The sequence below is a fragment of the Cibotium barometz genome, chromosome 7 (assembly GCF_041138505.1).
Source record: "Cibotium barometz isolate CiBa-2024 chromosome 7, ASM4113850v1, whole genome shotgun sequence".
Taxonomy (NCBI): Eukaryota; Viridiplantae; Streptophyta; class Polypodiopsida; order Cyatheales; family Cibotiaceae; genus Cibotium; species Cibotium barometz.
In genome coordinates, this window is record NC_141052.1 from 22,202,938 (window position 1) to 22,213,014 (window position 10,077).

At 39.4% G+C, this 10,077-nt stretch overlaps 1 long non-coding RNA gene across 8 annotated transcripts in view; it reads left to right on the forward strand.

Annotated features, from left to right (window-relative positions):
- The window catches only part of LOC147636786 (uncharacterized), a 101,025-nt gene extending 91,321 nt beyond the window's left edge, over positions 1–9,704 (forward strand). The window contains exons 3-4 of one of the 8 annotated variants that reach the window (XR_015266216.1): positions 8,661–9,006; positions 9,254–9,688. This is a non-coding gene — a long non-coding RNA (uncharacterized LOC147636786). Of the gene's footprint in view, positions 1–6,919; positions 9,023–9,253 lie in introns of those variants that run through there. The other 7 variants (XR_015266217.1, XR_015266225.1, XR_015266222.1 and 4 more) reach the window with 7 other exon arrangements.
- The last annotated feature ends 373 nt before the right edge of the window (positions 9,705–10,077 follow it).

The window sequence follows — 10,077 nt, forward strand, 5'->3', positions numbered from 1 at the left end:
TCCAAAAACCAAAATTTTTCCTTTGCTTTGGGCAACCCTAATTTGCTTTGTTTCTGTCTGAATCACCTGCAATCCGCTTAAGGATGTTTAGTAGACCTTACCCGGTAGGCCAAGCTCTCAGATCTGATAGAAATCGATGTGCTCCAAGCTTCACAGCTTCAACGGCAAGCTTCACAGCTTCTTCTCCCTCTTCTCTCACTCACTCATAAACCCTAATAGACAGCACAAGGCTCTCATACCATGTTGAAAAATAGGTAGAGGGAGAGGAGACACACACACAGGAGCAAGCCCTAATGTATATTGCAAACCCTAACCATAGAGGGAAGCCATCTCCCTACTCACACAATGCATAAAGCCATAATAGATTTCAGTTTGGTTGAATTTGGACTAGATTTGGACCCAGTTTGCTTACTTTTTTATTCGGTTTGATCTAGGAGAGGAGAAATAAAAATATCACCTTAATTTTGAGTTTAAAACTCATTCAAGCATGTGAAGTAGGAGTCTCCTTGAAGGGACTCCCCTTCCTTACATGTGTCAAAATGGAATAATTATATCCAAAATATCTCATTTTTTAAGTAATACTCATAGTTTTTTACTAATAAACCTTGTACATAGTCAACTCTTCATCTTATGTGGGCATTTACTCATTTTTGGGTATTTTTCTTTTACAAATTGGATTTATCTCCTCCCCACACATGGATTGATCCTATTGGCCCATAGGAACTTTAATTGGACCTTAATCCAAAAATTTCTGAAAATCTAGACCCTTAGGCTATGGTCCTTTATACCCATTTCCAATTAATTCCAATTGCACATTGGAATGGGAAGTTCTTTTTGAATCTCTATTTCAGGGAATTCATTTTAGACACTAGGAGGATTTTAATATCCAAAAATATCTCAAATTTGGACTCTCTCTCTAGACATTTTCTCTCTCTAGGTCAAAACAGGGTAAAACAGAATCCTTTTTTTATTTCAGAGAGGGGAACAATTATAAGATTAGAAGGGGAGATTCTTACACCTGCACACCTCAAAAAGCTGGAGGGAGGAATCTCACAGCAATGCAAGACACTTTTGCAATGTATGCGGAGGGAGAAACAATGAGAATACATAAGACTCCTTATGGAGCAGCATCAGGAAGTGGATGCAGATGGACGCATTCGAACATTGCCATCGGAGCAAAGAACATGAGCTGTGGGGCCAATCGATTGGTGGGAGAATTCACGACAACAACATCAAGCCATTCAGATGAGTACAAGTCTCATGTCATTAGAAGCTTTACCTTGCACCCTAAAAATCATAGAGTGACAACCCTGCCAACACCTCAGGAGATGCACGTAGCACAAGAGACACTACTTTCTAACCTGAGAGATGGCCTACAGAAAGTGAAAGGGGTGCACAGGTTAGATCAACTAGCTGCAAAGAGGGCGACATTAGCTATGTTGGTATCCCCTGAAACAAAGAAACGGCTTGGATGCACAACGTCGAAGATGTTGTCAATCAGAAGGTCCAACGTTGCTCCAGCGGTTGGACGTAGAGAAAAAGTAATGCAGGATGATCCAGAATCGAAAAGTTTGTGGGCTTCAATAGAACGCAAGAAAAGGAAAGATAGCCTAACTGTGGAATTCACTGTTAGAGTGACATCATTCTGGCACGAGAACAAAAGAGTTTCTCCAAACATGTAAGATTCCTCCCCAGCCTCTCAGGATGTCCAGTATCTTCCCCTGTAGTGAAATCCCTCTTCAAAAATATAAAAGATCTTGTTTCTACCAGTTTTGGCCTAGAGAGAGAAAATCTTCTTCAGTTTTTAAATATTTTTGGATGGAAAAATATCTCTTCTTATTAAAATAAGTTCCCCCGAAACAGAAGTCCAAAAAGATTTTCAAAAGGTGCATTAGAAATTAAGTATAATCTGTTCAAAAGGCATTATCCTGGGGGTCAAGATTTTTTCAAAATTTTAAATTAAAGTTCTTATGGACCAATAAGATTCATCCAAATGTAGGGAGGAGATAAATAGAAGAATAAAAGAAAAATCCCCCAAAAATGAGTAAATACTCACATAAGATGAAGAGTTGACTAAGGACAAGGTTAATAGTTAAAAAAGAGAGATATTTAGATGAAATGATGCAATTTTGACACCTCAGTATGGGGGAATTCCCCTCATGAAGGAGGCGCCTATTTCACATAAGCACCAAGAGACTTGAAAAATCCACACTGGTGGGTGCTAATTAATTACTAACCCAAATATACTTCGATCATGACAAAAATTTGCAAGCATGTGGGGGTGGGCCCTACCCACATGCTTGCAAAGTTTGGTCCCCATCGGAGCATGTTTGAGTACGATCCTATGGGGAAGGCCCGGATTTTCCATGGCCTCTTAAGCACCGAGACTTGAAAAATCCGCATTGGGCATTAACTACTAATCCAAACATGCTCTGATTGTGACCAAACTTTGTTAGCATGTGGAGGTGGTCCTCCCCATATGCTTGCAAAGTCTAGTGTCCATCGGAGTATGTTTGGTTACGATGGTATGGGGAAGGCCCGGATTTTTCATGGCCTCTTAAGCACCAAGAGACTTGAAAAATCCACAACTGGGCACTAATTACTAATCCAAACATGCTTCGATTGTGACCAAAAATCCACAACTGGGCACTAATTACTAATCCAAACATGCTTCGATTGTGACCAAACTTTACAAGCATGTGGGCGTGGGTCCTCCCCACATGCTTGCAAAGTTTGGTCCCCATCGGAGCACGTTTGGGTAGTACGATGGTAGGGAGAAGGCCCGGATTTTGCATGGCCTATTAAGCACCAAGAGACTTGAAAAATCCGCACTGGGGGCGCTAATTACTAATTTTTCCATGGCCTCTTAAGCACCAAGAGACTTGTAGAATCTACACTGAGCGCTAACCTAATTACTAACCCAAACTCTATAAGCATGTGGGAGTGGGCCTCACCCACATGCTTGCAAAGTTTGGTCCCCATCGGAGCATGTTTGGGTACGATGGTATGGGGAAGGCTCGGATTTTCCATGGCCTCTTAATTACCAAGAGACTTGAAAAATCCGCACTCTAGGTGGTAATTACTAACCCAAACATGCTTTGATCATGACCAAACTTTGCAAGCATGTGGGGGTGCCCCCCCCACACATGCTTGCAAAGTTTGGTCCCCATTTGAGCATGTTTGGGTACGATGGTATGGGGAAGACCCGGATTTTCCATGGCCTCTTAAGCACCAAGAGACTTGAAAAATCTACACTGAGCGCTAATTACTAACCCAAACATGCTCCAATCATGACCAAACATTGTAAGCATGTGGGGGTGGGTCCCCCCCACATGCTTGCAAAGTTTGGTGCCCATCGGAGCATGTTTGGGTGGATGGCATGGGGATTTTCAACAAATAATATGATAGCCAGGGTTAAAAAAATAAAAAAACCAAGAAGATCAACTTAAATGTAATGATACTCAATAATGAAAAAACTCATAATGATATAAACATCAAATAAGTACATCAAAAGGTGAGCTAACGCAGCTACTCTGGGTTTATAGCCACTATCTCAAAAGATCAAGGCATAATGAAAATGAGCTTTCCTAACTATTCTGAGGTTAGTCACTGCCCATAAATCTAAGTGCAATGTAAGTGAGCTAACCCAGCTAGTCTGAGTTTAGTCACTATCAACAGCAACCCAATCAAAATCGTCATCTCTGACTGCTGGTCGACGTGCGTGTCGAGGCTGCTGTGCACGTCGAGGCGGCTGTGCCGGCTGTGGGGGTCGTCGAATATTTGCGGGGAGGTTTGCCTCAAAGGCAAGCTCATGAGCTGGTGCCGGTGTACTCGGGAGCTCACGAGTCCCATAAGCTGATATAGCCCTCATCCTCTCTCTACGTCGTGCTATTGCAAGATGTCCCTATCTATGTAAACCCAAAATCTATAATTAGTAATGGTACGTTGTCGTGATGTGTGCAGTCTAGCCAGGAAAGCGCGGGGCTTCTGGCTGTGAGAGTAAGTGGTTGAACTTCAAGGGACACCACATTTATATAAACATCATCACAATAAAAAACCATGAGCAAGAGAGCTCATAATCCCATAACACCTTAAACCATAGCCAACAGGCCCACAGATACCTGTCACCTTCACTATTCATAGGCTTCCTAAAAAGATATAGATGATCATGGTCTTCCTCAGCAACATACTTCCTTTCAAACAACACACACAGCAGAACCATCATCTATGCATAAAGAATTTTATTTTTAATTCAAAAGAGTGATTTTCATCAATTTTGATTTTATGCATAAATAAAGAATTTTATTTTTAATTCAAAAGAGTTATTTTCATCAATTTTGATTTTATGCCTAAATAGATGCATAAAGAATTTTATTTTTAATTCAAAAGAGTGATTTTCATCAATTTTGATTTTATGCATGAAAAAGTGCATAAAGAATTTTATTTTTAATTCAAAAGAGTTATTTTCATCAATTTTTATTTTATATATAGAAAGATGCATAAAAGATTTATTTTTATTTCGAAAGCATTATTTTCATTGAAATTGAATTTATGCATAGATAGATGCATAAAAGATTTATTTTTATTTTGAAAGTGTTATTCTCATTAAAATGGAATTTATGCATAGTAAAATGCATAAAAGATTTATTTTTATTTCAAAAGTATTATTTTCATTGAAATTGAATTTATGCATAGATAGATGCATAAAAGATTTATTTTTATTTTGAAAGTGTTATTCTCATTAAAATGAAATTTATGCATAATAAAATGCATAAAAGATTTATTTTTATTTCGAAAGTATTATTTTCATTGAAATTGAATTTATGCATAGATAGATGCACAAAAGATTTATTTTTATTTTAGTAGTGTTATTCTCATTAAAATGGAATTTATGCATAATAAAACGCATAAAAGGTTTATTTTTAATTCGAAAGTGTTATTTTCCTTAAAATTGAATTTATGCTTAATTAGATGCGTAAAGAATCTTTATATCAAAAAAATTAGAATGCTCTTACATTCTATAAATAGATGTGATGAGATGTGATAGGAATCAGATGGATGTAAATGGATGGAAGTGATATGAATCAGATAAATGAAAATGGATGAATGGATGTGATGTCCTGTGAATTAGGATGTGAATGAATGGTATAGGATGTGAAAGAATGTGATGGCATGTGAATCGTGATATGAATGAATGATAAGGGATGTGAATGAATGACGGCCCGATGTGAATGGATGATGAGGTTTGATGTGTGAATAATGTAGATTAATGTAGATTGATGTATGGATGATGTGGTTTGATGTGTGAATGATGTAGATTAATGTAGATAGATGTATGGATGATGTGGTTTGATGTGTGAAGGATGTAGATTAATGTAGATTGATGTATGGATGATGTGGTTTGATGTGTGAATGATGTGGGTTGATGTAGATGGATGAATGGATGATGTGGATGTGGATGTGAAAATGGATGTATGGATGTGGATGTGGATGTGGAAACGGATGTGTGGATGTATGAATGTAGATGTGGATGTGGATGTATGAATGAGAATGTGGATGTGGACGTATGAATGTGAATCGGGATGTGGATGTGGATGTGGATATGGATGTATGAAAGTGGATGTGAAAATGGATGTATGGATGTGGATGTGGATGTGAAAATGGATGTATGGATGTGGATGTGGATGTGGATGTATGGATGTGGATATGGATATGTATGTATGAATGCGGATGTGGAAGTGGATGTATGGATGTGGATGTACGAATGTGGATGTGTATGTGGAATAATGAATGCGAATGTGTATGTGAAATGATGTGACATCGATATGAGTGAATGGATGAGATGTGATGACATGTGAATTGGGATGTGAATAAATGATATGTGATGTGAATGAATCTGATGTGATGAGATGGAAAATGAAGTGATTGGATGAGAATGAGTACACATATGAATGGAATGTTGAGTAAGTAATGTGGACTGATGAGGGATAATGTGGAAAGACGAGAGTTCATTATAGAAACTGTATTTGTGACCTGTTTGTAAATTACTGTTTTATGTCAAGAATGTTGGGGAAGCATTTGACCGTCTTGTGATTAAGGTCATGGAGACCTAACTGATAACGTTGCAATAGTTGACAGAGAGTCAACGGAGGACGTCTCGCGTAGCATGGTCGGCCGAGGTCTTGACTGGTTTGATTTAAATGGTGAGCTTCCGGCACGGTGGATGAGGGACCAAGAAAGCGGCCTATGAGTGAAGCGCTAGGTGACCTGCGAAGGATCCTAGAGGGTGATGACTATACGGTGCTCGAGCTCTGGGTCGCCGAAGATACCCACACGTGCGTCGTGGAAGATATTGGAACAAGGAGTAAGAGTTGTTTTCTGAAATCGGGCATGGATCTGGTTGATTGACCTTGCTGGTCCTCAACGGATGAGTCCATGGCTCTTTTATATGGATGTGTTGGTTGATCTTGCTGATCTTCAATGGAGATTCCATCTTGATTTTTATAAGTGATTATATTGCCGGGCACTATGAGCTAGAAACTATTGAAAAGGCCCCTAAGTGGATAGGTGGTGAGCATTCTGGTTGCCAATGATGCCATAGATACTCCGATGAAGGAATGATTGGAAATTAAGATTCAACTGGATATTTTGGAGGATTGTGATCAGTGATACTATGGTTTCACTAAATGATTGTTTTAAAGATGGCTGAATCTGTGAAAAAGGCAATTTTATATTGGGTGTGTAAGTGGCATAACTAATGTTAAATTTGCCTGAATATCCGGCTAGGGGGCCTGGAAACTCTTTTCCCTGGTACCCGGGACAAAACCTAACCAAATTCTAAATTGGATCCCATCACTACAGTGGTTGGGTGGTTGGCTAACCCATGGGACTGGATGGGGTTAGGCTGGATCCCTAAATCCGAGACTCAATTCTGCTATGGTACGTTTGATCTCTATGATCCAAGTGCAAGTTTCTTCCTTGATCTGACCAAGTGACTTTAGGTTCGGTCGGATCAGTTTGGTCAGTAATGACCTTGACTACGTTATAGTAAAATTTTATCCTGGTGGAATCACCTGTGCTTTCCGGGCAAGGGAAGTTTTTTCGAGTTCGGTTTTGGAAGAACCGAGGAATTAGTCACCTGTCCGGATATCCGTGGGCGAGGCCCCGAGTGTGGGACCCTGCCCCATGCAATATGTGCTACTTCCGCTGCTAGCACCCCGAATCCGTTGCGCGGTGGGGATGGGGATCTTACACTCCAAGTCTGCCACGACGGTCTATCTCTGCGATGAGGTCCACAATAGACGAGCGGCCATCCTCGTGGCCCTCCTCGCGTGATTCCATGCTAAAACCTAAGCCTAACACAAAGGTCTAATGTGAAAGGTCCAATGCTTAGTGCTAAGTAGCACTAATGAAGCTATAAAACAATGCTAATGGGCCCACTAATGCTCATCCAAATCAAGAAAGTAAGGAGAGTTAAAACAACTTCTGACAATGAGGCAAAGAAAAAAACTTTTCCGGTTTTATAACCTCGAATGAGGTTGGTGGCATCATGCACTTTAGGGTTTGCAAGATGTACACTCTGAATTTTAGGGTTAGTGAGACAAACGGCCAAGATACGCACTTAATTTAAGGGTTGGTGAAGGATCGATGGGGCTGAGATTTGAACTCAGTACCTTGTTTGAGGTACATGGACGGCTTAGATTTTAAGTCATTACCACGATCGAGGTATGTTTGATGGTCGAGATTCATTTAATACCTCGATCGAGATATTTAAACGGTTGGGATCGCATCTTCAACTGTGCGTGAATGGATGGCTCAGATTTTGTAGACGAACATCGTTTGAGGTTTTTAAACGGTCTTGATTTCATCTCTATACCTCGAACGAGGTATGTGGACGGATGAGATTGCATCTCTATACCTCGAACGAGGTATGTGGATGGATGAGATTGCATCTCTATACCTCAAACGAGATATTTCAATGGTCGAGATTTTATTTCAATATCTCTTTCGAGATATGTGGACTGTGGAGATGGGCTAGTCAAATATACTGATGAATGTACATTTGAGGGATGTGTCTAGGGGGATACACCATGGCATTGATGTGGATCCAAGTGGCAGGAATATCTCGATCGAGATAGTGTGGTGGCGGTGACTTGTACTGGTGACATGGATGATGACTGGAAACCCGGACCTGCTAGCATGGCATTAGTTAGTATCTTGTTCGAGATATGTCGCTTTAGTCTTGGGAGGCACATGTTGTGTTTTAATTGATGGCGATATCACGATCAAGGTACCCCACTCGAGATTCGTGGATGTCCCAATTTTAGAGAGAGTGAACGAAAGTGAGTACCCTCATCTTGCAACCACCCACATGCAACATATATACACATCAAATTTTCATCTTCAATCAAATATTGAAGATTTAACAAAATAAGTGCAAATTTAGAGAATACGAATAAAGACCAGGAGATACAAATCAAGGAATAAGAGAAAGAATTAAATAATCTTAGAATCAAATTAGATCATTTGAAGAAAATCCTAGTTGGTGCAAGGGAATGCCAAAGAGAGCTACTAGAAATTGATAGGCTTGTAATAGGCGGTGGTGCTAGTTTTAATAAGAGTTCTACAACTAACACTTTTCTTCAACATTTATATTTTAGGAACTTGTTGATTGATGTACGGTGGGGAATTCACAAACACATACCCAAATTCTTTTGAAATCTTGAAATCTTGCATTAGGAAGAAGGACATGTTGGCTATTGTTTGTGACTCCAATTACAAGGGATTTAGTGAAGTTTTGACAAAAGGTATCATGAAGGACATTGAGGGGATTTTGAGTGCAAATGATATTCAAAGTGCTTGTGAGATGAAGCAGGTATAAAACACAAAGGCTATGAGTCCATCCATGCCATCACAAAGGATTCTCTTCACATGTGAGGGATCAAAATCCACTTACTTCCACCTCCGTATAAAGTTGCATTGGCAAAGAAGACAAACAATGCACAGGTAAGATCGCTTGTCGGTGAGTATTTTCATGTGGAGGGAATAAAAGTATTAAGTATTTCCATGTTGATATCAAAGTAGATTACAATACCTTTCACAAAATTTTCATGGATTTAAAGAGACATAAATAAGCAATGATCAAATTTCATAAAGTCTCTCATGAAGGTTAGTATGAATTAAACTTTCTTATTCATGTGGTGAAAAATCAAATAGCACGTATATCTAATCATGTGTTGCTTCATGATTGTAGATGCTATGGGAGTGGTCTCTTTTGTATTGAAGATAGATGAGTGTCAAATTGTCAAAGGATGCAAATTGAAAAGAATCGGACTTGTAACACTCATGAATAAGGAAATGGCACATGCAAAGGACAAGGACATGGTGCCTTCTTTCAGTGTTCAATCTGGAAAAAGACAATTGGTAGTTAGGATCTTTTGAGGTGCCAAAGGCGAACCATGAAATGCTAGATTGGATGATTCAAAGATGTCCGTTGAATATTGAGGTCATCAAAGCAACAAATAAATGGTGAACAACTTGAAGTTCCAGGTGTGGGTACCTTTGTAGTGGATTGGCATTTATGAGGAGATTTAAAAACAATCAAATGTATGCTTGGTTGTGACACAAGTGCTACCTCTTTACTTCCTTTCCCTCTATGTATGCATCAAGAAATTAAAGCAAAAGTGTAAGAAGGAAGATGAATTGTGATGGATTGATGGAGTCATGTCACGCAACTTGGAAGCACCGCCAAATAGGGATGCGAAGGATCCTATATGGAATCCCATTATTCCCATGTGAAAAAAAATCACTTACGTACATTACATGTCATGTGATAAGAATATTTGATAAGTTGCTCAAATTGCACATTAACTTTGCATTCACTACTATGAAGTGGGTTGCTCAATCCATGGAAGTCATTTCCAAAGTGGAGGATCTACTCAACTCGCTAGGGGTGCATGGAGACAACGTCAAAATAGTGAAAGATGCAAAGATGTCTGGAGATAATCACGTTGTGGTGCAACAAGTATCAATGATTGGAGTAAAGGCTAGGCGTTTTTTGCATAACATGTCGGGGAA